The sequence below is a fragment of the Pollicipes pollicipes genome, unplaced genomic scaffold, assembly GCF_011947565.3.
Source record: "Pollicipes pollicipes isolate AB1234 unplaced genomic scaffold, Ppol_2.1 Scaffold_712;HRSCAF=819_pilon_pilon_pilon, whole genome shotgun sequence".
Lineage (NCBI taxonomy): Eukaryota > Metazoa > Arthropoda > Thecostraca > Pollicipedomorpha > Pollicipedidae > Pollicipes > Pollicipes pollicipes.
In genome coordinates, this window is record NW_023597006.1 from 149,606 (window position 1) to 177,226 (window position 27,621).

Consider the following 27,621-nt stretch of genomic DNA (forward strand, 5'->3'; position numbering starts at 1 on the left):
TCCTCCGGCCGGCCGCCGCGCCGCCGCGGCCTTGACATTCGAACGCGGCGGCTCCGCCCGTGCGGGTGTAACGGCTGCTCGGAGAGGACCGGTCCGGGCCGCCTCCGCACTCGCTGCTCGCCAACTGCCGCATTCTGATGGCGCTCCTCTCTCATTTCCATTTCCCTTATGTTCTTAGCTTTTCATGTCTGATTTCTCTCTCCCTCCCCCCTCTCTCTCTCCCCCTCTTCTCTTCTCTCTCTCTCTCCTCTCTCTCTCTCTCTCTCCTCTCCTCTCTCTCTCTCTCTCTCTCTCTCTCTCTCTCTCTCTCTCTCTCTCTCTTCCTCTCTCTCTCTCTCGCTCTCTCTCTCTCTCTCTATCTCTCTCTCTCTCTCTCTTCTCTTCGCTCTGTCTCTCGCTGTCTTCTCTCTCCTTCTCTCTCTTTCTCTTTGCTCTCTCTCTCTTTACTCTCTCTCTCTTCGCTCTCTTCGCTCTCTATCTCTCTCCTCTAGGTGCCTGCTCTCCCTTTTTTCTGTTGCTTGCGGATGTCTTTAGTTTTTCTTGCGACACCTCTCTAATAACATTGCTGATAATGTCTCTGCCCCGCCTCTTCACCCATCCCACCTCTCCCTCTGCTTCACAGCACGTTGTTTTGACATATCTGCCTGGCCGAACCCGACCTCACTCCCGGTACCCATTGCCAAGATCCCATCCGACCTCGGCAGCTGTTGCCTTCGCACGCGTCGGCCGTGTCTCCGTCGCCACAGAAACGTGACGCCAATCAGGCGGGCGTGACAGGCGGACGGTCTTGAGCTCGTTACCACCCCCGGCGCGCCCGGCATGACGCTCCCGGTGGTCGGCCGCCGGGCCGGGCCTGAAAGCAGTGACGTCATCGCTGGGCAGCGGCGGGCTGCACAACGGCTGCATGCGGGAGGGCTGCAGACTACGCATTCTTGACGCCATTTGAGAGCGACGTCCAACAATCGCACGGCATTAAAATCATCATTTGAACAGCAGAACTTGGGCTGCTTAAGCCCACTGTAAAAATCCTGCCGGTATGAACGGACTGTTTTTGGGAAGGGTGCTCGACACATGCTTGTTTGTTGTGGGGGCTACGAACCAAGCGGGGTGTGAACAGTCGCAGGCGCACGGGACAGCTCTCCCCGCGCCTGTGGTAGCTACGGCACCAAAATGGTACCACTGTGAGCAAGTGCTCGCCTCTTGTGAAACGATTCAAATGAAGCATTGACACTCGTCAGCCCTGTGATGTCTCCCCGCCTGCTCCAGGCGTCGTCGGCTCTGGCTGACATCCTGACCGCCAGCTCTTCCCCGACTTAGCGCCGACTGCCGCGCTCGTCCCCTCAGCGGCTCGCTGCTCTAATGCTATGCAAATCAGATTCGGATTGGGCCAGGAACAGGAGCTGGGCACGCGGTGGGAAAGCCGACCGGGCGGCCGGGGCTGGGAACCGGGGGCTGGCGGCGGCCGGCGGCCCGGCCCCGCGCGCCGCCCGCTGGGAAACGCTGCGGCACAGGCTCGGCGCGCCGCCGGGCCGCCGACGGCCGTTTAAACCCGCCCGCCGCTAATCCCCCATTTGAATGTGCACTTGCTGCCTGGGCCTCGGAGGGTTTCCGGGATGGCTCTAAGCTGCGCGGCTTGGAAGTCAGCAGGGCGTCTGGAACGCTCGCGCTTGATGTCGCATGGCGAAGCTGCGGGTAGCGATCCCCCAGTGCCGCGAAGGCGGCTGTAGTTTCTGTTGCGCCATCCAAACGCAGTGACCCGTCCCACCGCACGTGTGTTGTTTGCTGGTGTGAGCCGCTCAGGCGCGGACAGGTTGTCTGTCCCGCCGGCGCGGGGCGGAGAGAGGTGACGTACTGACCGGGTCCGGCCGTGGCGCCGTGTTCCAGACTCCACCACATCGTCGACTGTCAGCTGAAGCTCATCCTCGGCCTGATATGGACGCTCATCCTGCACTACAGCATCTCCATGCCCATGTGGGAGGGCGACGACAACGTGCCCGGCGAGAAGGGCCCCACCGCCCAAACAGAGGTCAGTGACCTCGCCCGATCCCCCCGGTCACAGGCCTGTCGTGCCCCAACTCCCGGCAAGTAACAGGTGCTGTCTGTATACCTCGTCCACTGGGAATAACGTATGCACTTGAGCCGCACGCCGTCTGGACGTGTTTCCCAAGTCCGTTAAGCCGTTTGCCAAAGTAATTCGATTGCGGCTGGTGATGTTTTCCATTATGCATGTTTTCGTTTCCCATCACGCCGAAGAAATGACGTGCCGTCGAATGAGTCCATTCCCTCACTGGGTGCATCGTTATACTTCAAATTATTTTCGAATGTACACTTTCTTATCTTAGTCCTTTACGGCGGACCAGCTAGCAGGCGCCGTGTTCCGCTTCTGCGACCGACGTTTATAAAAACACGTCCTAAACGTTTGAAAACATTGACGTATTCGCAAGATTCGTGCGGTCCTGGCTGCCCTCAAACGCCGCGTGTTGCTGGCTCGGCCGACTCGGCACTGAGTCGCCGTCCCGTGTCATCGGCAGGCTCATGAACTGGATCGGCTCCAAGATGCCGGACCTGCCCGTGAGGAACTTCACACTCGACTGGCGCGACGGCAAGGCCATCGGCGCCCTGGTGGACGGCGTGGCGCCAGGTGAGTCGGCGAGGCGCCCCGGTGGACGGCGTGGCGCCAGGTGAGTCGGCGAGGCGCCTTGATGGACTGAATGGCGCCAGGTGAGTCGGTGAGGCGCGGCACGAGCCCCTGCCGGCTCCCACAAGCGACGGTGGTCAGAATAGGGAACCCTGCCGCATGGTGGCGTGGTGGGTTGCGCAGACATATTCGTGGGTCATAATCACCAGGTGTGTGGTAAGAGCCTCCCGCCAGTTGGAAAGGGGATAAACGCACTTTGGATTTGACCGGCTGAATTCAGGTCGGAAAACGAAGCAAAGAAAGCCTATTTTGGATTGGACCGACTGAATGCATGTCGGAAAGTGAAGCATAAATGTCTGGCGTTGTCTGTATTCGTTTTGCCTCCTGGAGTCGGACATTAGACGCTGCGTACGCCGTCGGTCGCCCGCGTCCTGTTCTGCCGGGAAGCGTTCATATTGTCCAAGGTGCAGAATGTCCAAAGGTACAGAATATCCAAAGTACAGAATGTTCAAGGTACAGAATCTCCAAAGCTCATTATGTCCAAGGTACACAAGGTCCAAGATAAGAAATAACTTCCAATATGGCGCAGAGTGGAAGGGGCATGAACTTTGGACATTCCGTACCTTGGACAGTCTGTACTTTGGGCATTCTGTACCTCGGACAATATGATACGGACCCGTCCTGCCCTTCACCGGTCCGCCTGCTCAGCCGACCGTGGCCATGTGACCCTCGCCGGCCGGCCGGGTCCCGTTGGAGGCGGTCAGGCAGATGACCTGATACAGAGCCAGCCGGGCAGGCGTCGGGCTGCGCCGGGCGCCGGGCGCCGGGAGGGACGCCTCACGGAGGCAGGGGCCCGTCTCCCGTCAGCGACGACGTCACAGCGGGCGATGACGGACTGTGCTCGGCTGCCGAGCTCGATCGCGCACCCCGGCCGTGCCGCGAACCCGAGCCCTCCTCGGCGCTGGCCCATTCATTACGGCGTCACGCTGGCCGGCGCCGGTCCGGGCGCCGGGCGGGCGGGCCGGCCGGGCCGGTCTGTCCCCACCCGGCCTGCGGCGTGTCCGCAGACTGGAGGTGCGCCCTTCGCCCGCTGTCGTGTTTACTGGCCACCGGCACACACGTGACCCGGCCGCCGACCGGTCCAAGGCGCCACGAAACAACGCGCTCTCTGGCCGTAACCTGCTGGCCGAGGCCTGCTGGCCGAGGCCAGCTGGCCGAGACTTTGGAGATGATTTATCCAGTGCATGTTAAGTTTTGGTGCTGTCATAAAATTGCAACAAAAGCCTTTGCGGCAAAAATGGTTCGCCACGTTCCGAAATGGGTGATTGGAAGCACACAATGCTTCCCACAATGCGTTTTCATTTTTTGCTGCTTGCGGTGTAGCTAATATGATGAGCATTAGATGAATAATTGATCTGCTATCGTTCACGACCAGGTGTGTTAGCTACACTAACACACGTGGTCAGGTGTAACTAACACACCAGACGAAGACGGTGGTTGAAACAATTTTCTCATCCGTGATACTAATGCCTCGTTTCAATCCTTCCGTAAAACTTTAATGATCGATATTTTATCGACTTTTCTGCACCATCGGATTGGCATTGACGTGTTGGGCTTCCCACCACCTTCTCGTCGCCATTACAAGCTAGCTGATGGACCAGGCCAGGGCCGGAAGGGGTGAGCTTTTAGCCGCAACCATTCTGGCCCAATAGTGACCGCTATAACGGCCGTCTGGCCGCCGAACAGAGTGGCCCTTTGACCCGGAATGTGGAGTTATGCGCTCGTGAGGCCACAGAGCGTGACATAAGCCGACTAGGGATGGGAATGTAGGAGGTGAACCCTGAGAGGTGGCAGTGACATTCGTGACTGGGAATCGGGGCTGGGAGTCTGTCACACACGTGGGGAATGGCGGACACCCAACGGCACTTGCAATTCTTTTATTTTCGCGTGCATACAATTTCATTGATAAATTTAATGAATTTACATCATATACTCGGGGAAAGTTTCCTTGATTTAATCGCAAAATAAAGAACGAAGCGGCTGCTCATTTCATGTTCATTCCTGCGCGTTTCACACGAATCGTGTCCGTTTTCTCACATTAACACCAATCTGCGGCAGGGTGCACATTTCCCGCGTGTCTTCTATGTGACGTACCCCGTCCCGATTTCACACCATTACCTAATTTTCAACTGGACTGGCTTTGCATCATGCCATACAGCTCCATCTAATCAACCGGCGCCCTTCAAATCCACAACGGCGGCAAACTCTGGTCTGTTGTCCAGCTTCACGTCCTTGGTGCGACTGTTCCGGAGCGACTGACCTGGAGCGACTGACTTGGGGCGACTGACCTCTCTTGCTTGACTAGTCTGTGCGGTCGAGTGCTAGTGGTGCGTATTCGCAGTCGTCTGTGGCGTCAGTGGGGTGACTCGGTGCCCTGGTTCTGTCCGTCAGGCCTGTGCCCCGACTGGTCCGACTGGAAGCCCGAGGATGCCCTGAAGAACGCCACCGAGGCGATGGGTCTGGCCGACGACTGGCTCAACGTGCCGCAGGTGCGCTACAGCGCGCTACATAGTGCCACAGCGCGGCTGCACAGCGCGTTACACTGCGCGACAGGATGGCACGTTATGCGCCAGCACGTGCTGCTTTGCCACAGGCTGTGGCTGGCGAGCGCCGGCGGCTGGGGCTGGGGCTGGGGCTGGGGCTGGGGCTGGGGCTGGGGCGAGCCCGAGGCATGGCTCGCTCCGGGTGGGCGTCGAGCGCCGGTGGCTGCCTCGGGACGGAGCGGGGGAGGGGGGGGGGGAGGGGGTGATCGGGGCGCCTCGGACGGCGTGGCCTGTCCCGGGAGCGGCGCTGACCGCTGACCTGCGCGTTACAGCTGATCCAGCCCGAGGACATGATTGACCCGAACGTGGACGAGCTGTCCATGATGACGTACCTCTCGCAGTACCCCAACGCCAAGCTGAAGCCGGGCGCCCCGCTCCGCAACAAGACCAACCCCAACAGGTGAGCCGGCCGCCGGGACACTTGTGTCGGCATTAATCCTTAATCTCTCTTCATGTCAATACAATGTTGCCCACCCCCCCCCCCCCCCCTCCACACACACACAGTCTGTTGTGCCGCTCCCCAGCTTCACCTCTGCGTCCACTAGCCTTCCAGAAGCGCTTGGTTCACATTTTATTCCTTCCCTTTCCCCGGTTCCTCCCTATGCCTTTCTGTCTGGCGATCCATGCGTTGCTTCAATTTGAATCCCCGGGTCCGCTCAGACTTCCATTCTCCATAAGTTATGTCGCTGGTCGCGTTCTTTGGACTTCGGCTTCCCCTCCACCCCACCGGCTATCCATTTTGCCTCTCTAACGTTGAGAGGCTGTCAGCGATGGCGAGATAAATTGATCTCGACCTGCGTCCTCCCTTATTCAGACATTGTTTACAAGTTCGCAGACGCCTGTGGTTCGCTGTGATGTTTGAATCGACTGCTCCGCCACCTTCCTCGGCGAAGTTACGGAACTCTGAGCCTAATCAAGGCTTAGAAATTTGATGCACATGCTCAGAATGGTCTTGGGGATTGCGGTCCTTTGCGAGGACTGGTTTTGGCTTTAGCTGTATGATGCAGCAAATGCGTGAGTCAAGAGCCCTGACAACCTTGTGCAAGCGCCTTAGCTAGTTCAGTGATCCGTATGCCGTTCACTTTTTTTATAAGTCTCCGAGCAGCATTATTCGACCAAGCTCTCATGTAATCAGTGCCATGGCCGCTGTGTCGACCCATGAAATTACCGAAATGGGTGTTTGGCACCAGTCAGCGAGTTTTGCCAGTGCCAGTGTCCAGGTCCCAGACTGCCTGCACGCGGTGGTCGGTGGCCTGTTGGCGGCGGCGGCCGCCGGCTGGCCGCCTCGTGCAGGGGCCGGTTTCCGTCGGCTGGCGGCGGCCGCACGCCCGGACGCCGGACGCTCGTGACGGCGCCGGTCGTTGTGGGTCGTGACTCAACAGTCGTCCGGGTCGTTTGAACTGTGCCCGGTGACACCGCAGCTCAGTTTGTGGACCCCATCCGGGCTGCGGGCGGCACTGGGCGGAACATTTGTGAACCTCGACCCAGCGCTGGCACGTGCGCTGCTGGGCGTCGGTGCTTCGATTTTTGCGCGCCTCGCAGGGCTTATCGCCGCACTGATCTGCGACGTTTCGGGTGGCGTTTGGTGGGGAGCGACAACAGAAACCAGGAATGACGTCTGGGTGGGATCCAGGCGGGAAAGCTGCGGACCACCTTCCCTAGTTTTCACCAGACTGCACCCTGGAACCAAAGGAGAGCGAAGTTCACACAATGCAAACTGACCGCCTGCTGCTGTATGGTTTGGCACGCTGGTCTGCAAGCGTTGTTGCTGCCCCGGACGGGTCTCTATGCCGTGCCCTGACGTGTGGTCTCTGTTCCAGCCAATCGGCCTCGGCGCCAGGTAGAGGTCGCGTCGCGCTCTGTCCGTGTCCGTGTCTCGCTAACCCGTTTGCCGTGCGTGACCCGACCGTGTCGTCGTGCGTCCCGGGTGACCTAACTGACCCTAACTCGCGCGCCCGCGCGCCGCGCCGCGTCTTTCTCGCTCTGTCGCCGGATGACGACAGGCGTAGCTCCGTGTGCGCCGCCGTCACGTCGGTCGAAACACTCCTCGGGCGCGCCGCAACCCGAGGACGGCGCGGGTGGGGGCACCACCCACGCGCCCTCCAGCGGACAGCACCGCCGGCGGGTGTTTGCCCCGTGGCGCGGGCGCGGCTGGCGCTCGGCGCGGCGACCGTTGCCAACTCGGGCCCCGGCGCCGCCACAATTAATCCCCGGCTCCCCTGCCTGACGTCACCGGCGTTCAAACGGTGACGTCACGCCGGCCGGCCGTTACGGCGCCGTTTTCCAGGCGCGGTCGGGCGGTCGCATTCCAGGCGAGCGGTCTATCGCGGGCACTGCGAGCCCCGCGTCGGGCCGTCGCCGAACGCGCGCCGGGCGGCGGGCGGCGAGCGGCCGGCGGTGGGCGGCCGGCGGCCGGCGTGCCGCACCGACAGGACGTGGGGTGCGCGTCGGTCGCTTTGATCGCGCCGACAGTCGCTGTCAGCTGTGCAGGCAGCGAGGTCATGAGCAAGCGTGCCGCGTGGGCGATGCGTTCCGACACGTCCTGAGGCAGCAATTGCCATTGACTTTGCGCGCTGAATCAGAGCGAAGCTGCTCTTTATTGATCCCGGGGCATTTTCGGACGTTTCGTTGGCTCACGCCACCTCGTCCAAGTCTAAGTGTCCATGACCAAAACGTCGCCTGAACTGTGGCTGGCCGTTTGGGGCAGGAGTGATGACTCCGTGCATGGTGGACCAGTTGTTCAGTCGTGGCCAGTGTCACGGGTGTCACCGTGCATCCTCGCTTCAAGAGGGCTCCGAACACCGGTGCTTTAGTCATAGTTGATGCAGCATGCCCGGCGACTCTCGAAGCGCGAAGGGTACATATTTGTTGCAGTGCTTCTGCGTGAAGCATTCTATCAGTAGTTTAGTGCGCAGGTCATAATATTTGGTTGACGGCACCAAGACGGAAAACAATTGGACGACCCTTCATCAAGATCAAAATAAAATGTCTTTATGTCAGGCTTTCTAGTTATTTCCATCGTGATGAAGCACTGCCTCTAAATATTACCATCTTTCAAATCCTTCGTTTAGCCTAAGACAGGTTTGAATTGAAGAGATGGACATGCTTACGACAGCGCACAGATTACCGGGTCTTCCGCCACATGTTGCGCCCAAACGTTGAACTGGCGGTTCAGGCTGCCTCTACAGATCCGGCTGGCTCCCTAGAACGGCGATTACTAATCCGAGTTATTACTGCCTGAATGTCTTACGGCATGATGTGTGGATTTGGATGTCTGACGCATCGCAGTGATTAACTAGCTGAAATATGTGAGCACTTGAAACAACCCTGCAGTACGACTAGCACCGCGCTTCTAATGGTAATAATTGTCGTGTCGCGGCACCGAGCTTTGGACACCCTTGACGTCCAGACCCCTGCACGATGGCAAACCATGTTTGCGCTGGTTTAGAGTTGTAGCTCAACCTCCCCTTCCCTCTTAACCTTCAGCTCTACCCCCGAAATTACGTTTGTTTATACCCGCGTGCTGCTCTCTTTTGACATGTTTCGCTCGGTGGCCCCTGGGCCGCCTGCTGGCTGCCGTCCATGGCGTGTGCCCCGCTGCAGCCGTGCCTGTCCCCGGTGAGCGCTGACTGAGCGGGGCCTCTCCGTCCAGGGTGCGCTGCTACGGCCCCGGTGTCGAACCCACCGGGCCCGTGGTGGGCGCCCCCACCTTCTTCACCGTCGAGACGTTCTCGGCGGGTCAGGGCAAGGTCGAGTGCTTCCTGGTGCGACCCAACGGCCAGAGGAGCCGGTGAGTGCGGCAGCCCACCGCGGGGCGCTGCTGTGGCTGTTGACTGTTGCTGTGTGCGAGTATTGCTGGCACAGCGTCACCTGGCATCGATCATTTCTCGTCAATGTGTACGGCTTGTACCAGATGTACATCACACACCAGGTGTTAATTCTCTCACCGCCAATTTTCGTAAAGCCGCTTGAAATGTCTCAGCAGCTGATCACATTGCCCGAACAGGATGACTTCAGGAGTTCCATTCCAATCATCGGGTTACTAAGCAATGCACGCCTGTTTTGTTTGAAAATGTTGTTGAGCTGGGACAAAACTCATATAATATTTCAGCCAGCTTGTTCCAAACCTTGCGTTCAATGAAAATAAGCGGTTGATGAAATGCTATCTGCTTGCATCAATGCATGTTTGTCTTTACCACGTACTGGCAATTGCAGTGGAGTAACTAGGAGACTCGCCATTACTCTGCCGCCACAAATGCATGTTTGTGTGTGCAAAGCAAGCAGAGAGGATTTATGAGCTACCTCGAGCAAAACTGTAAAGACTAGGTGCCTTCACGAGACTCCCTCCCGAGCTCATGGACCCTCCCTATTTTTCCGCGCTAAGTATATTATTGCAACACGGCCACGGGCATGCGGTGTGCCAGATGATACAGTGGTTCGCGAAATCTGCCGGCCGCTGCGAAAACATCGCGGTGTTGTCTCAGTCAGTACTGATCTGGCACGGCTTCGACGGCAGGAGCATGCCTTCGCTCGGCGTGCCGTGAGCCCTCGGCAGTATCTGGGGCGGCTTGACCGTCGGCATCCCCGGCCGTGTTCCAACCTGGCGGCCGCTGATCAGGACGGAAGTGGCCGCCGCTCTCTCCCGCACACTCGTCGAAAGGCGATCACGGCAGGAGCGGGAACACCTGCGGAAGCGAGCTGGAGCGAGACAACATACGCGTGGCGTTTGCACGTGCAATTGTAGGCATACTACGACCGTACCAGAGGCGACCCACCTGTGAAATGGGGAGGGGCCTGCTTCCCCAGCTGTGTAGTTGGCTTGCTGCCAACGTGGAAGGCAGGGGCGGGGGGCCGTATGACATCGCCAAGATATGTGAACGCTAACTACGCCTATGTGCAGCAGCTACCCGCCACTTTGTGACAGTGAATGTCATATCTTGGCATGATTCGTTAGTCATTTGCACCAGCTTAATTTTGCACCAGGCTCAGATTCATGGATGCACATACTGAAAGCAGCCAACTCTTGTCCTCCAGAGTTGTGCACCGGGGCGCAGCTGTTCCAGTCGAATATTTTGCTAGCGGCATGCGACCAAACCTTCCAAAGGACAGATGTTTCTTCACTGACTGTATAACTGTTTTATATTCGAGTTCGTGGAGCTAGACGCAACATTGGAGGCTGAGTAGGACAGGCGGGGGGAGAAAAATTCATCCTCAGCAATCACTTGTACAAGTAGCGACGTTTCTCGCTGCAGATATGCACATTCGCGCTGTATACCAATCCACTGGAGCGGTGTTATGACGCGCCATGCTGCTAGGCAATGCAGCGGCCTATTCAGCTCGTTATGCCAATGCCTCCCTCCCTCCCCCCCCCCCCCCTCTCCCGTGCAGATGGCCGATGTGAGAGGAACCCCGGTCTGTTGGGCGTGGACGCCACATGCGGAGCTGCAGCGTGAATTACGCTCAGGCGGCCCGGGGCCGCGCCCAACTACGACCTCGTAGTTCCGCCATCTCTCGGACGTTCCTGGGTTGTCTGAACTGCTGCCAGCAGTGGCATGTGCGGATGGAGTTCTCTCGAGTCGGAGACGTCCGTGTGGAGCGCTCGCTCCCGCCGGCTGGTTTAGGAGCACACCCGGCCTTCAGCCTGTCTCTCGCAACAAGAGGCCGTGTATGGATTTCCATTTTAGAGCCTGAGAGCCTTGCAATTACTCCGAGCTGCACATCTGGTCGCGAATCATGGATGCCGGGCCCAGGGTCTAAGCCTGTTATATTCCGAACAACAAACCTGCGCTGGCAAAATAAACAGCAGACGCATCGTAGCGGCCTCCAGCGGTTGATCAAAAGGACGCGTAGGAGCCTCAATGCAAGTGACGGGCGCGGGCTGCGTACGATTTCTGGCCAGCCCGCTCAGCTACGCGTGCTTGGCGCGAGTCACAACTGACCGATCACCGGTGTGCTCTTCCAGATCGAGGCAAAGTTCAACAACGACCGCAACCTGACGTACAGCTGCTCCTACACGCCGACCTCGGAGGGTGCGCACAAGGTGATCGTCAAGTTCATCGGCAACGAGATCCCCAAGTCGCCGTTCTCGGTGCAGGTGGAGGGGTACGCCGGAGACCCGAACAAGGTGACCGCCTCTGGCCCGGGCCTGGAGCCCGTCGGAGTGGTCGTCAACAAGCCCACCTACTTCGACATCTTCACACAAGGTGGGTCGCAGTGTGCAGCCGTCGGCTTTGGGCGTGTGTGGTATACCATGATGTGGCACGCGTGCTTTAGAATGTCGTATTCGGAGGCGTGCGTCGAGTTCAGATGCATTACGTTGCCTGCCTTCAGATCCCAAGGGCTGCTCCATTTGGGAAATTATAATGCGAGAACACCAGCAATGCAATTTTGTTCGATGTGAGGCTTGGGGCGCGAGCACCCCACCGTTATTATTACTTTCGGAAGCTCAGTCACCGAACTCTTCATGCCGATGATGGCATCATTCCGCCCCACCTTTGACCCGATGTGATGCAAGCGTGAGACATCATTACAGGTCAGCGAGTGGATCACTTGTTAAGTTGTTATCTACGATGTGAAGTTGCAGCTTTGCCGATAATTGGTGCGCCAGCACGGCAAGTGTGGGCACGGTGCGACAGCCGGGGTTGTCAGCTCTGCCAATGCCGGTGCTGCTAACGGGACGACAATGGCCTGCTCCTTCCTTGGCCATTTTATGAGCCTTGCTCGGACACGCAGCGAGGCTACTGGGGACAGTGCAGCCGCCGGCCGGTTAGACTCGCATCCGGTCACTCCCATCACGTGATCCGACTGATTTGGATGGCTTTCCGCAGACGCCGGCAAGGGAACCCCGGAGGGTGGTCATCCTCGACCCCAAGGGCAAGCAGAACCCGGCCATGCTCAAGCTGAAGGAGGTGAAGCAGGGCCAGTGGCGCTGCGAGTACGTGGCTGAACAGGTCGGCATGTACTCCATCAACATCTACTTCGCCGCCAAACCAATCCCCAAGAGCCCCTTCGGCGTTAAAGTGAGCCCTGGTAAGTCGGACGTGTGATGCACGGATTCTCTTTTAAGCTTTTGAAACCAATCTGAGGCGGTGTAAACGCATGTGATGTATGCTTGTCCGCGAAGCTCTTTCTTCTCTTTCCACTCGTGGGTGCAAGAAAGGGAACCGTCGTAAGAGCATAGTGGAAACGCAAACAGCGGAACATCTTACTTTTTTAGGCAAAAGAAGTCACCAAAAATGCATTCTCCTCGCATTATTTCCATTGGATTCAGCCTCTGTGTCCCCCACGCCCACCACACGTGAACCTTGCCCTAGTGGCTGTCGCCAGTACTGCAGCGGTTGTCTGTCCTCAGCGTGTGACCCCCGCCGGGTCAAGGCCACTGGGCGGGGCCTGCAGAACAAGGGGCGTGCGTGTCGGAGAGACGGCCGACTTCAAGCTGTGGACGGAGGGCGCCGGCGACGGTGTGCCCAAGGTCCGCATCATCGGGCCAGGTCAGTGGTAGCCGGGGTCATCACGCGAGAACGGATAGCTCCCCGAGGATGGAGCGTCACTCACGTGTATGCTGAAGGGTGTGTGCTACTTGACGCGCATGCTGGAGGACGTACGCTTATTTCACGCAACGGTGAGCATAGAGTGGGGAGACATCATGCAATGACTGTCCCGATGTCGGCATTTGCGGTCATTGAGCGACGAGGCGGGTCATTGAGCGACGAGGCGGATCAATGAACGGTCTTATTGACGTCTTGTGTCAGTCTGTGTTACTTATCAGTTCGAGGACGAGTATTTTGTCGAGTATATTGGGCACTTAAAGAACCCCGAGAATTAATGTTTCGTCCTCTGTACAGTGGACAGCTCCGGTGAAACGTTACCGAAGGCGCATTATAAACACGCTATTTTTTCAGGCGGCGCTGACGAGCCTGCTGAGTTGAAGAAGGTCAGCGACTTTGTCTACGAGGGCGCCTACTACCCGAAGCGCGAGGGCCGCTACATCGTGATGATCACGTACGGAGGCCACGAGATCCCCAAGTCGCCCTTCGAAGTCAACGTCGGTCCGAAGACGGTGAGTGATAACGCTGAACCATCGGCCAACCGCCGTGGTCCCCGGGATTTCCAGGTCCGCAGGGTTCCTAGCTCCTGAGGGTCCCCAGATTCCCAAGATCCGCCGTGTTCCCCAGGATTCCCAGGTCCCCAGGACCTGCCGTGGTCCCCAGAATTTCCAAGTCCCCAGGATCTGCCGTGGCCCCCAGAACTTCCAGGTCCCCAGGATCCGCCACGGTCCCCCAGGGTTCTGGCACGTGCTGTAGGCCTCAGTCTCCGTCTGTGTGCGACTCCGGATCTGTTCTCCGTCTCAATTCGGTCCCATTCCTGTCGCATAAGCACCTCCGTCTCCGTCTCCGTCTCCGTCTCCGTCTCCGACTCCGACTCCGACTCCGACTCCGACTCCGACTCCTACTCCGACCCCGATCCCGTCTTTGTCTTCTTTTTCATCCCCGTTACCGATTTCGTTTGCATCTTTATATAACATCGCCATCTCTATTTCCACTTCCTGTCTTTACATTCGCGTCCGCCTCTGCGGCCGCCTGCCCGTCGTCTCTGTGATCGGACGAACCTCTGGGGAGTGACGGGAGACGATCGGTTAAAGAGGGCGTCTAAACACAGATGATCCCCGCCCGCGGTCGGCCGGTCGGTCGGTCTGACCGTCGGCTCAGACGGCCTGTTTGTACTGGCCGCGCTCGGAGAGGGGGCGGGGCGGGGCGGGGTGCGGAGCCGCCTCCAGGGCAGCTCGAGATAGGTGACTAGACGGGCGGAGCGGCGCGTGAGGTGCGCTCGCCACTGAACAATGGCCACATTCCTGCCTCCACACGGCAGCGACGCTTTCGTTCGTAGTGACGTCACCGACCACGCCACGCCGCCGTCACCAAGCCGTGTTGTCACGCCCGCACCGCCATCTGTTGCAGGAATCGTTAATCCGGTGTTACGGGCCCGGCCTGAAGGGCGGCGTTGTGAACACGCCGGCCGCCTTCACGGTGGAAACGAACGGCGAGACGGGGGCGCTGGGCTTCAGCGTGGAGGGCCCGTCCCAGGCGCAGATCCAGTGCAAGGACAACGGCGATGGCTCGGCCGACGTCACTTACATGCCGACGGCGCCCGGCGAGTACGCCGTGCACGTGCTCTGTGAGGGAGAGGACATTCCGCAGTCGCCCTGGATGGCGCAGATCATGCCCAAGACAGACTACGACGCGAGCAAGGTTAGAACCCACCGACTGCTGCCGTGTCGCCTGGTCTTCGCTTGGCCCGCTCACGCAGTGCATTTTGGGCGACATTCACCTTCGACCATAGGCTTTGCTTATGGTTAGTGCTTGTGACTTGGAAGGAAATGCATCAGGCAAATGTCTGTTTGTATAATGTTCAGACGTCGCGCAGCGCTTTGTTCTGTCGCCGTGCGGACAAGGGAGGCACACACATGAGTCTGGGCTGACGTTTGGACGTGTTGCCCGTGTCCAGGTGAAGGTGTACGGCCCTGGAGTCCAGAAGGACGGTGTCACCATCAACAAGCCCACCTACTTCACCGTTGACACAACCAACGCTGGCAAGGCTCCTCTAGATGTCTCGGTGAGTGATAGCTCTGTAGCTCGCAACGCTTAGCTCCTCATCGAACACGTATACTTTGCCGTGGCTATGAGATATGAACAGCTCTTTAACATCATTTAGTGATGTCGCGTAGCATGCGTTAGCCTTTGGACAACGCGGCGTTAAGTGCGGCCAATATGACCTCCCGATGATCATGCTGTTTTCATACGCATGCCGCCACCTTCTTTGCAGCCTTGTGAGTGCACTCATCACCCTGTTCCCAGTTGATGGACGAGAATTATCAGGCGGTGCCGATTCGCGTGACGGAGAAGTCGCCGGGCGTCTACAACGTGGACTACACCATCACCTCTAGCGGCAAGCATACTGTCCAGGTGAGCAGTGCACAGCGGGAGGACAGGATCTCAAACCATCGCTGTTGGCATGTCTCGACTGGACGAATCCAGTGTACTATAACACTCAGCGGCGGGCCGTCGTCTCCTGGCCATCGCTGTGCGCTTAATTCTAGCCCCATCAAGCGGTCCGATAATTTAGCCGGCCAATCCCAGTCGCCGCTCCGCTGTCTGCTGCCGCCGCGCTCTGACGCGGCGCCGGCCGCTCTGCCGTCTCTGACGCGGCGCCGGCCGCTCTGCCGTCTCTGACGCGGCGCCGGCCGCTGTGCCGTCTCTGACGCGGCGCCGGCCGCTCTGCCGTCTCTGACGCGGCGCCGGCCGCTCTGCCGCCTCTGACGCGGCGCCGGCCGCTCTGCCGCCTCTGACGCGGCGCCGGCCCGCTCTGCCGCCTCTGACGCGGCGCCGGCCGCTGTGCCGTCTCTGACGCGGCGCCGGCCGCTGTGCTGTCTCTGACGCGGCGCCGGCCGCTGTGCCGTCTCTGACGCGGCGCCGGCCGCTGTGCCGTCTCTGACGCGGCGCCGGCCGCTCTGCCGTCTCTGACGCGGCGCCGGCCGCTGTGCCGTCTCTGACGCGGCGCCGGCCGCTCTGCCGTCTCTGACGCGGCGCCGGCCGCTCTGCCGTCTCTGACGCGGCGCCGGCCGCTCTGCCGTCTCTGACGCGGCGCCGGCCGCTCTGCCGTCTCTGACGCGGCGCCGCTGCCGCAGGTGAACTACGGCGGCGTGGCCGTGCCCAACTCGCCGTTCCGGGTCATGGTCACCGCGCCCGTGGACGCCAGCAAGGTGCAGGTGTTCGGCCCCGGCCTGGAGCCGGGCGTGCGCGCCCAGACGCCGACGCACTTCAACGTGGACGCCCGCGACGCGGGACCAGGTGAGTGCCGGGCGAGGAGACGCGGAACGCAGCGGGGCGAGGCTGGCCGGTGCCGGGGACTCGAGCTGGCTGGTGACCTGGGACGGGACGTAAGGTGGGTGAGGTCGGGGGCTCGAGCTGGCTGGTGACCTGACTGGTGACCGGTGTTGTCAGGCCCCTGTCGGAGGTTTGTGAAGGTGACAGTTAGACCACAAAGGGTATTCGTCTCTTTGGGCCAGGCGACAACGGGGAATGCTTGAATGGCCATTCAAGCAGTCAGATATGACACCTGATTAACAAGCTCTTAGACGCCTGATCAGGTGTGAATCATCCCTTGTCTGATTACTGCGAGAAGGGTTTGCCGTCAGATAGCCTTCCGCCAATACGTTCACCTGATTAACAGACTCTCAGACGTCTGATCAGGTGTGAATCATCCCTTGTCTGATTACTGCGAGAAGGGTTTGCCGTCAGATAGCCTTCCGCCAATACGTACACCTGATTAACAGACTCTCAGACGTCTGATCAGGTGTGAATCATCCCTTGTCTGATCACTGCGGAGAGGGTTTGCCGTCAGATAACCTTCCGCCAGTACGTACTCAGGGAATATCGCACTGCTCAGTCGTAGATGAAATCAGCAGATTGCTAACAACTGATACCCTTTGCCAACGCTGGGATGATTTGCCTCTCGCAAGCGGGAATGTTCGGCGTCTCGTCGCGCGTCATCTATAGCTGTATACCGTAATCTCTAACTTGCCTTTCGGCCGCCAGCGGAGCTGCGCGTCGGTCTAAAGGACAGGCAGACGGGCCGCGAGGTGCCCGTTCAGCTGACCGACAACGGCGACGGTACCATGACGGCCGACTACTCCTACCCCAAGCCAGGCCCCTACACGCTGAACGTCACCTACGGCGGCAAGGCCATCCCGCAGAGCCCTATTGACATCGAGGCCAAGCCCAAGGTGGACGTCTCCAAGATACGTGTGGACGGCATAGAGCCCAGTGAGTGCACGCGTCGGCGAGGCGGGAGGCCGCACTCCGAAGGGTTTGTCCATGATCCGGTCAGATCAAAACTGCGACAAGCAAGGGAGAAACGATGACTCACTCGGTGTTGATATCTTGCCTGATAACCGCTTCTCGAAATCCGGCGATACACTGTACATGCCTGTGCGGCAGACAAGAGTTGTCCAGCTGCTTTCAAATCGTTTATATTTTTGTGACGAGAAGTGCACTTCTTTCAAATTGTGTCTCGTTCGGCACTGGGACATTAGATTAACCAGCTCTTGGAAGCAGCAAGCCTGAGGATAGGGTGGGGTCCAGCTCCTCACCCATCACGCCGGCCCCCGTGCTGGCTGCTGATGCCCCCCTTTCTGTCAGCGGCCTTCCTCAACTCGCCGTCGGACCTGGTGGTGGACGCGAGAGCGGTGCCATCGGCCCGGGACGGTAACGTTACGTGTCCGATCACGGCGCCGTCGGGCGCGCCGTGCCCCTCGTACGTGGAGCCGGTCGGAGACGGCACCTTCAAGGCCACCTACACGCCCACCGAGCCCGGTGAGTGGGTCCCGACCGGTCAGGCGGCGCCTGCCGGCGGGCATTGGAGGATGATGTTCCAGGCCCACAGCCGGACTGCGCTGGAGAACGGCTCGTGAGCAGTGGAGGAGTGAGGCGAAAAGAGGGAAGATGTTGAGATGCAGAGTAAGGTCTATTTGAATACTTGGTCCCGAAGCAGGATTTCAAGCCCTCAAAAAGATGCAACAACTGCTCGGTATGGCCTGCTGCATTTTTAACCGAACCACGTGCATATTTTAACCCGATGCTCCTCATTTCCGTACCATCATGACAGTGCATGTCGTCGTGTACCATTAATGACGCCAGGGTCGCGCACGCGCAGGCCCGCACAAGATCGATATCGCGTACGACGGCGTGCCCGTGCCGGGCTCGCCCTTCAATGTGACGGCCAAACCGGGCTGCGACCCGCGCAAGGTCAGCGCCAACGGGCCCGGCCTGTTGCGCGGCATCGTCAACAAGCCCAACACCTTCACCGTCAACACGCGCGGTACGGGCTGATACGGCCGCCGCCGGCTGTGGCGCCGGCCGGCGCGGAAGTACGGAGAGGTCACGTCATGAGCTTTGCTACCTTCACTACCTTTGCTACCTTTGCTACCAATGTGGTGGTTAGAGGCCTGAACTGCTGACCAACAGGCAACACGTATCTTTAAGCATTAACTCTTGTTATAAAAGGCGTGTACTCAGCTTTAACATGTCCACTGGGGTGCTCAGATGATACAAAATAGTTATTCGGTGATGTTTGCACATCTTCGGCGGTACTTCAATCCGTCGTTTGAAGGGCCCCCGTACTCCTCGCTGTGTGGCGTAGCGCTGGCCGTGTCCGTCGTCCCGCCTCCTCCAGACGTGACTGAGCCACCGTACTGCGCCGTCAGGTGCGGGCACGGGCGGCCTGGGTCTGGCGGTCGAGGGCCCGTCTGAGGCCAAAATGTCCTGCGTCGACAATAAGGACGGCTCGTGCACGGTCCAGTACGTTCCCACGGAGCCCGGCGAGTACGACGTCAACGTCAAGTACGCGGACCAGCACATCCCCGGCTCTCCGTTCAAGGTTAGTACAGCCGACCAGCACATCCCGGGTCTCCGTTTAAGGTCAGTACGGCCGACCAGCATATCCCCGGTTCTGTTCTCCGTTCAAGGTCAGTACAGCCGACCAGCACATCCCCGGCTCCCCGTTCAAGGTCAGACCAGCACGTCCGCCGCTCTAGTTGTAGGGTCTGCGTGAGGTCAGCTCATCTCCAACGGTTGCTGTAGGGCATTCGTTAGATCAGCTCATTTCCAGCCACCACTTAATGACGCTACACGATTAGCGCGTCTCCGTCTTTCCGTTCAGGCTTGGTACAGCCACTATAATCTCTGATGTATGGCGACAGTTTCGACAGCGACGGACAGTGTCGACAAAGGCCTCAATCTTTCGGCCGACTTCTTGAAGCGCCACACTGTACATGTCACGTCTAAGCTTGCCCACGGCCGTCAACCGTCAACTTCGGTTGAACCGTCAACAATGCAACGCTGGCCTATCCACATACAATACTGTTCTGTTCTGTTCTGCTCTGATACTGTTCGACAAACTGTGTAAACAATCTAACACCGAGAGCACCATCCGTACGTCTGGGAGATGCTGACGTATCTGTGGCCCCTATGGTCACTGTCTCTGATGTCGTCAGTGGTCCACTGATGGACGCTTACGCTGCCCACTGTGGACGGCAGGTGCCGGTGGAGTGTGAGGTGGACGCGGACAACGTGACCGCGCATGGACCCGGCGTGGAGCCGGAGAACTGCCGCGCGAACGTGCCGCTCTCGTTCACCGTCGACGCCACCAAGTCGGCGCCGGCGCCGCTCGCGGGGGTTGTGAAGAGCGACAAAGGTGCGTCACGGGCGGCAGCGGCGCGGCCAGCTCTGTCCAAGTGCTGGCAGACCAGTCTGAGGCCGGAGGAACGTTCACTGTGAGAGACTAGTCTGGGGTCTGGTGATAGTTGACTGAGCTTAAGTTAGCGGTCGGTATGAATTCGGGGCCCGGCTGTGAGCTCGCATCAGGGATCGTCTTTGGGTCAGGGTCAGGGTGGTGGGATGGAGCGGGATGATAGCTGGTTGTGGGATACAGAAGAGGGGCACGCGCTGACATATGCTGTGGTCAATGCCTTGGTGGCCGAAGGTGCATTGATTCTGTGATTCTGAGACGGTTTTCACATCCCTCAGCGCCTCATGTAGGATTACTTCGGCAAAGCATCCTGCTCGGCTGCTTCAGATTATCTTTCCATCAAAAATGGCGACTGTTTGAGTCTCCAATTTGTTGCACTACTGAGTTACTCCTGCTTATTTCAACGTGACTCATGTCGGCTTTCGCTGAGACTAAGGATGTTTGCGAAAAGCCACAGAGCCAAGTACAATACGCTCGCCGACGGACAAACATATCTGGCACACAAATAGAACCAAGACTTTGTTGCCAACCGGCAAGCCTCGTGCAATGGCCAGCCCCTTTCTTGTCTCTGTACTGCACGCTATAATGCCGGCGGTGTTATCACTGTAGTGCTCACAGAGCTCGTGGAAAAAATAGCTCGCTGTTCAGCTTAGTGTTACGAATGCTGTCTCTGCAGGCCCGCTGCCGCGGAAGCCGGTGGTCCGGGACAACGGAGACGGCACCTACAACGTGACCTACCACCCGCCGCCAGAGGGCAGCGTGTGCATGCCGCGGGTCACCTGGGGAGGCAAGGACATCAAGGGCAGGTCAGCAGGCGGCCCGCCGCCCCCCGCCGTCAGCTGGCGCACGAACCAGAGAAGTCGTGACACGCAGACACGTCTGAACGACTGTCTGGCTTTAACATCGTAATGAATAACACTAAACAAAACGTACAAAATAGCAAATAATGATCTTCATACGTAAATAACATGAAAAGTAAAACGTCATCTGCCTTACAAAACGGAAACCAATACGCATCAACGTATTGACGTGCCACGTCAGTTTTGGTGGTTAAGTGGGTAGGCGACTGTGTTTTCTGCAGACAATCATTCCTCACCTCCGGGCTCAATCAGGTGGCCCGACCGTGCGACTAAGTCCACCGCCTGACATGTGACTGCAGTACCGGCAACATAATCTCACTGTAGCCCTACCATCAGAACCGGGATAGCGCCGCCCCCCTCGCGCTGACGTGACCTCTGACCGGCAGCCCCTGGCGCATGCCGGTCAAGCCCACCTGCGAGCCGAACAAAGTGCGGCTGACCGGTCCGGGCGTGTCCAGCAAGGGCGTGCCGGCCTCTCTGCCGGCCGAGTTCACCGTCGACGCCCGCGACGCCGGCTTCGGCGACCTGGAGGCGCAGATCCTGGTGCGTGGTGGCGCGCCGCGCCGCCCCGGGGCGCGGGGCACGACCCGCGCGACGGGCAGAGCAGGCAGCTGAGCTCAGCTGTGGGGCCCGGCGGAGGCCATGGGACGCTAGTGACGGGGAACGGGAAGTTCTCCGCCATTTATTTAGTTCTCCGCCATCTCATTTACCTTCGACTTGCGGTAGTGGCGTTTGTTCAGAAGGCGACGCTCCGTTGTTCTCATTCTAGTTGTATACTACAGACCCTACGTGCTTATAGAGGTCGGCCCGGCTAGTTATAAGATGTAGACTGGTACTGGCGGCTAAAGTATTGTCAGTAACTAATCAGGAACCTGGCTGTAAATAGGTGACCTCTCGTGTCACTGCAAAACGCCATGGGCGACGTGGCTCAAGCTTTGCGCAGCGGTCGTGCTAAACGAATTTTTCATACCGTCCCCATAATTCTCATCGCTTCCCTGACCCCATGACAAAATTGCGACCAACCGCACCCTTCTGACGGCACCGGTTGACGCCGCTCAGGGGCCGGACAACTACCCGCGCAAGGTGGAGATCGCCGACAACGGCGACGGCACGTACACGGGCCGCTACACGCCCGACGACTGCGGCCAGTATAAGGTGCACGTCAAGTACGGAGGCAAGGAGGTGGCTGGGTCGCCCGTACCCGTCCAGGCCGTACCCACCGGACAGGTGAGAGACGCCAGCACGCCACTAGCCATCATTGGCTCCCAGCTGTATGGGGGGACAGGGTCAACCGGCGAACAGTGGAGCTGTCATTAGCTCCTGGCTGTATGAAGGAACAGGCTCAACCGGCGAGCATTGGGGCTGTCGTTGGCTCCCAGCTGTATGAGAAGTAGCTTCGTTTTGACGCAAGGTCGTGCTCCAGTCTCTTGCGTTTGTAAAGGTTGTAGGTATTCTTTTCATATACCTTGTTTTGCTGGTGGAGGCCAGAAATGATTTGGTGGCGAGAAATTATCTTTTCAGTCTCAAACCCTAGCCCAGATCTCTTCACACACACATTAATGATCATGCAATATATGTTTTCTCTAAAGACTTAACAGAGTAACTCTGCAGAGGAGTCGTAGGGTGTTCAGTTCCGTTAGTGTGCTTTCCCGACATGTGACGACGCATTTCGCCACAAGCCTAAGTCCCCTGGGCGGTTGACACACGACGGACCCCGGCTGTGGACGCGGCCTGCCCAGCCCACCGCTGATACACGGCGGACCCCGGCTGCGGGCGCCGCCTGCCCAGTCCACCGCTGATGCGCGGCGGACCCCGGCTGCGGGCGCCGCCTGCCCAGCCCACCGCTGATGCACGGCGGACCACGGCTGCGGGCGCCGCCTGCCCAGCCCCCCGTTGACGCGCGCGTGCGCCCGCCAGGCGGACCGGTGCAAGATCGAGGACGGCGACTTCCGCGACCAGGTGGTGAGCGTGGGCGAGCAGTACTGCATCAGCGTCAACGCCAAGCAGGCCGGCAGCGGCAACGTCACCTGCCGCATCCGCTCCACCTCCGGCTCCGGGTGAGGGCGCAGCGCCGGGCGGGCGTGGCCGGCCGGCGACTGGGCGGGCCGGCGCCGCTCGAGCACGGTGTCACGTCGGCCGCTGGCCAGGCGGGCACGCCGGCATTTAGCGGCGGCTTGACTGCTGAGGCTCGCGCCCTGTTGAGGCTTGTGCTGGGTTATGCAGCGTTGAGCAGTTGATTGGTCCGCTATTGGACTAAAATTGTAGGTCTTGTATTACCAGCGTGAGATGCCTGATTTTGGCAAAAGTGCTTGTGCGTGCCGTTCGCATTCCTGAAGGCGTTGTATGCGAGCCCATTGGCTAGAAAATAGCCATTAAACGAGTATAATTGTCAGAAATGACTGGTTCATATCATCTCGTCAAAAGGCAAGCCGTGTTCACTAAATTGCGATCTATTGGCCGCCGTCCAGGGATGTGGACATCGACATCGCTGACAACGGAGACGGCACGTTCAACATCTACTACAAGGTCAAGGACGCCGGCGAATACTCCCTCAACGTCAAGTTCGGCGGCCAGCCGGTGCCCAATGGACTGTACTCGTTCTCGGTAAGTCGGCCGTCGCCCCTCCCCCCCCCCCCTCGCCCGCCGCCTCCTGACTGGGCTCCCACCTCACCTGGTGGTGACAAAGCTGCTGTCGGAGAAGGGCACAGCCGTGGAATCTGCTGGCATCGGCGCGCCGGCCGACCCAGGTCAGGTGAGTCACAGTCGTGTCGAACGTGTCGTAAGGCGTTGGCAGCCTCAGACGCTCCGAAAAACGCCTGACGTGCGGCACCCGAAGCTCGTCCGGCGTTGCTATTGTTTGGCCGGGAACGTCATGGCCAGCCGGCGGGAAAGCCAGAAGACATGGATGCTCATCAGACCGAGCCGTGTGGACTGAAGCAGACAAAACCGGACCCGACAGGCCCGGCTTGTTGAAGCCGGCGGCAGCCTTAAGCCAGTAACCCCAATCATGACTTCTGGGAGCTACCATCCACACCTAGCCATCACGGCTGGTCGGCGCGGTCGACACATGTTGTCCTGCGAGCTGGACCGCCCCCGGCGGCTGGCCGGGGAGGTCCGTGGCTGGATACCTACCGTGGCCGTCCACCGTCGGCTCCTCGCTCACAGGGCCGTCTCGTTAAGATGCCGTCGGCACGACCTCGCGACGACGCTCGCCGAGCCGTTTAACACCGCAGTCGGCCAACAGAAATAGTTGCCCGCCGCCGCCCTGTCTTCGGTCGCACGGGAAAAACTACAAAAGCCGCTGATGGCAACGATCGTTGGAGTTTTGGGGCGCGCTGACGCTGGGGTCGTTTGGCATGGGAGTCCAGAAGCCCACATCTGTGCTCGTTGACGATTTCCGATCCGCAACGCCCGTTTGGTGGAGGGTGAAATATGATTGGTAAGGCCGTGATTACTGTTGCCGGAATGCCTTACAATCTGGTATCGACGGTCAGCACATTGGAGATTCGTTTTAAATGCACGAACTGCCAGAAGAGTGGTCGCAGAGGTCAAGAGATCACCGTCAAGAGTCCACTGACATGGTTCACGAACATAACCATAAGTGGGACAGACCTGTTCCAAGCATCTTCTAAACTATCTGCGACAAAGCTTATGTCTCTGAAAGAACTAGTAAGGTCTTCCGTGACCGGTGACCGGGCGATGGCCGAAACGCCGCGCGGAAGCGGAGGTACATCCGGCAGTGGGTCACGGTGGATCCCCTGGACGGACACGGACCTGGTTAGCCGGCCTCTGGCATGCGAGCTGGCGGGTGGTCGTAGCAGGTCTCGGGTGGTGGCGGTGGCTGCTTGCGTGACCACTCCGGCGACATTAATAGCACGGGCGTCCCGCCCCGTGCAGAATTTGGCGTGCCGCTGGAATGCAGGCCGGGCTCCGCTACCCCTGGCCTGGGCCGGAGGGCCTGTTGCGATCGTGCCGCCAGAGCTGGCTGGCCGCCAAGTGCGTGGTTGACCGTGGGACTGTCGGAAGCGTGGTTAGGGTTGGGTTGTTGCGGTTCAAAATCTCGGACCATGTGGTGCTCGGAGTGACGTATGTCGCAGTTTTGGAGCGAAGATCCACTTAGGAGGTCATTGACACAAGAGAACATGGCAAGACAAGTCATGTTGTCATTTTGATGCATTGAGACTGACTTGTTTCGCCATCGGACATAAGATAAGCAGCAATGACAGATGGTAGACAACATTTCCGAAGCAGTTCAAAGTCCAGTCTAGGTTATGGTACGTTCATAAGCTGAGCTGGATGCTTCCCTTCCATGAAGCAGCGGCTCTGCTGTAGCCACTGTGTGTTTGGCGCACGTCACAGCCAGCGAAATAGGGTATCTTAGAAGCAGAGGAACGAATGCAAACATGTACTTACAGTCCCACGATCAGCTGGTGGGTCGGCCCGCCTGCCGGCCGGAGCTGCTCCTGGGCGCCGACACCGTCCCGTCTGTTGACTGAACAGCCTGAGGCTGGCGCTGCTGACCGGTGGCCCGCCCCTGAGGCGGCGGGACGCCACCTGATCGTTCCCCTCCCGGCTGTGTCTGCCGCACCGCCGCGCCCCGCCGCCTGTTGTCGTTGGCGGCACGGTAAAGGGTCGAGCCGCGGCCCGTCACCCGTGGCGAGCCCCGCCGGCCGGCCGGTAACTGCCGCGGAACGCGGGGGAGGAGCACCGTCCGATCCGAGTGTGAACGGCTCGCGCCGGACCAGGCAGTCTGCAGTGGACAGAGCTGTCCCGATCAAACCGGACGGGACCGGACCGGACTGGACCGTACCCGACCGGACCGGACCGGGCCGGACCGAGCCGGACCGGGCCGGACCGAGCCGAGCCGGGCTGGGCTGGGCCTGACCGGGCCGGGTCAGGCCGGGCCAGATCGCCGGCCGTCCTGGCGAATTCACTGAGAGTCGCCCTCACGACCTGCGTGTGCGTGACGGAGAGGGCCATCAACCGAAGCATTCGGCACAGATTGACGTGAGGTGCGCGCCAAGCCAAACAGGGGCCGACACTGGCGACGGCGCCAGTACTGCGCCGGAGAGGCTCGTCCCACCGCAGGGGGCTCGCGGCCGGCCGAAATAATTCAGACGACACGTCGTCCACCGGGAACGCGCCAACGACAACAGGCTGGCGGCGACGCCAGCGACGGCCGCTGAGAGGCTCCGCGGCCGGAGGTTACCTCGGGCTGAGAGGCTGAGCTTATGCTGAGAGGCTCTGTGGCCGGAGGTTACCCCGGGCTGAGAGGTTCTGTGGCCGGAGGTTATCCCAGGCTGAGAGGCTCTGCGGCCGGAGGTTACCCCGGGCTGAGAGGCTCTGCGGCCGGAGGTTACCCCGGGCTGAGAGGCTCTGTGGCCGGAGGTTACCCCCGGGCTAGGAGACTCAGACAGGCTGGTACTGATCGGCTTTGATCCGTTATTCTGACTGCCGCTAAGTGCAAGTAGCAAATCCTTGCACTACCTCTCTTGGAACTCGTCCTTATCGCTACCTAGTAATCCTAATCCCAGGGCGCATCCAGAATTTCGCCACGGCATCCGGACAGTGAACCTGGTCCAGCAATGGGGAAAGAGCGCACGAATTGCGATGCGCGCCCCCCGTTGTCGCCCATAAATCACGTTTCTTAGTTTTGGTCATTTTAAATCCCCCTTCCTCCGTATTTTCATTGTTTACACTGGGTGACTCCCCTTGCCCTAATTACATTGTGTTGATCGCCAGGACGTACACAAAAAAAAACATGTCCAATGGCTCCTAGTTGGGCAGCGTGCGAAACGAAGACGGGTCTTTCGCCATCACACTTGAGCGTAACGTCACGCTGGCCGAACACCCCCCCCCCCCCCATCCCTGTGACGCCTACGGCTTTCGTTACGCTCCGTCTCCGCCTCCATCCACGTGGGACGTATTCTGTGGGCGGCCCACAGTCGCAAATTTTGTTTTCTCGAAAATTGCACTCAAGACTATAAACGTTCCAAAGTGTCAGTCCATTACATGCACCGTGTTTCGTGCGGTTCTGATGAGCTATATCAGGTATCACGGTTCCTCCCTATTCCAAGGTCCCCACCTAGGTATTGGGGGAGTGGCGATGGTCGCTGCTATGGGCCCTCGTTTAAATCCGTCCTTTTCTCATCCTCATTATCGCTTCGGCCCCGCGTTGTCGGGCTACAAGCTCATCACGAAGGCCCCACCAATTTACGTCGGCATCGGGACACAAGCGCATCACAGTCAAATGCATTTTTGGTTCAATAATATTACGTTGGATTTATTTACCTCTGGCCGAAATGTTTGTACCGGATGCTAACCAAATTGCCTTCCCTTTCGCAATAAATGGGAGGAGAATTCAGCCAACGTCCATGGCCGGGAACCCTATTTACTTAACTCCGCTGTAAGTATGGTATTGATTTAGGTCCATGTTAGCAGTTGGCGTGTAGAACAGCATATACATCCATGTAGAATAAGGCTTCGATGGATTATGTACTTTCCATCTGATCAGCAGAGGTAAAGTCGGGTCCCAACGTATGGAGATAAATTAACCTCTCCTAAAGCATTTCAAATGTATTTGTTGCGATTGTTGACAGCCAGCACATACATGCCTGGAGTGATGGGCTGGAATGATGCCTTGAGTGACAGCCAACACATACATGACTGGAGTGGTCATGCCTGGAGTGATGGGCTAGAATGATGCCTGGAGTGACAGCCAACACATACATTCCTGGAGCGATGGGCTGGAATGAGGCGTGGAGTGACAGCCAACACACACATGACTGGAGTGGTCATGCCTGGAGCGATGGGCTGGAATGATGCCTTGAGTGACAGCTAACGCATACATGACTGGAGTGATCATGCCAGGAGCGATGGGCTTTTGCCTTTTTGGCCAGTCTTGCCAGCCTTGCAATGTAATGAAAATGGTTTGTTTACTTAGGTGAGCCACTTTGACTTTCAGGTGTAACATCGCCAGCTAATCACGCGGCATTCGCGGAGAGGGTGTTTGTGGTAGCCCTCGAAGGTGGCTTAAACGATTCACGCATAACAGACGTTCCAGTTCAGCCGACGTAGTGTATAACTGTCACCAAGTTGCTGTATCCAAACGCTTCAGCCAGACTTCCGATCTGATGGAAAACCACTCACCGCCCTGCATTCTGTCAGTCACTGCTCTCTTACCACATTCTCTCCCCCCCCTCCCCCCAACAGAGCG

General features: G+C 58.9%; 1 pseudogene; it reads left to right on the plus strand.

Moving 5' to 3' along the window:
- Positions 1-27,621, plus strand: part of LOC119108954 (filamin-A-like) — a 63,762-nt pseudogene that overhangs the window by 16,279 nt on the left and 19,862 nt on the right.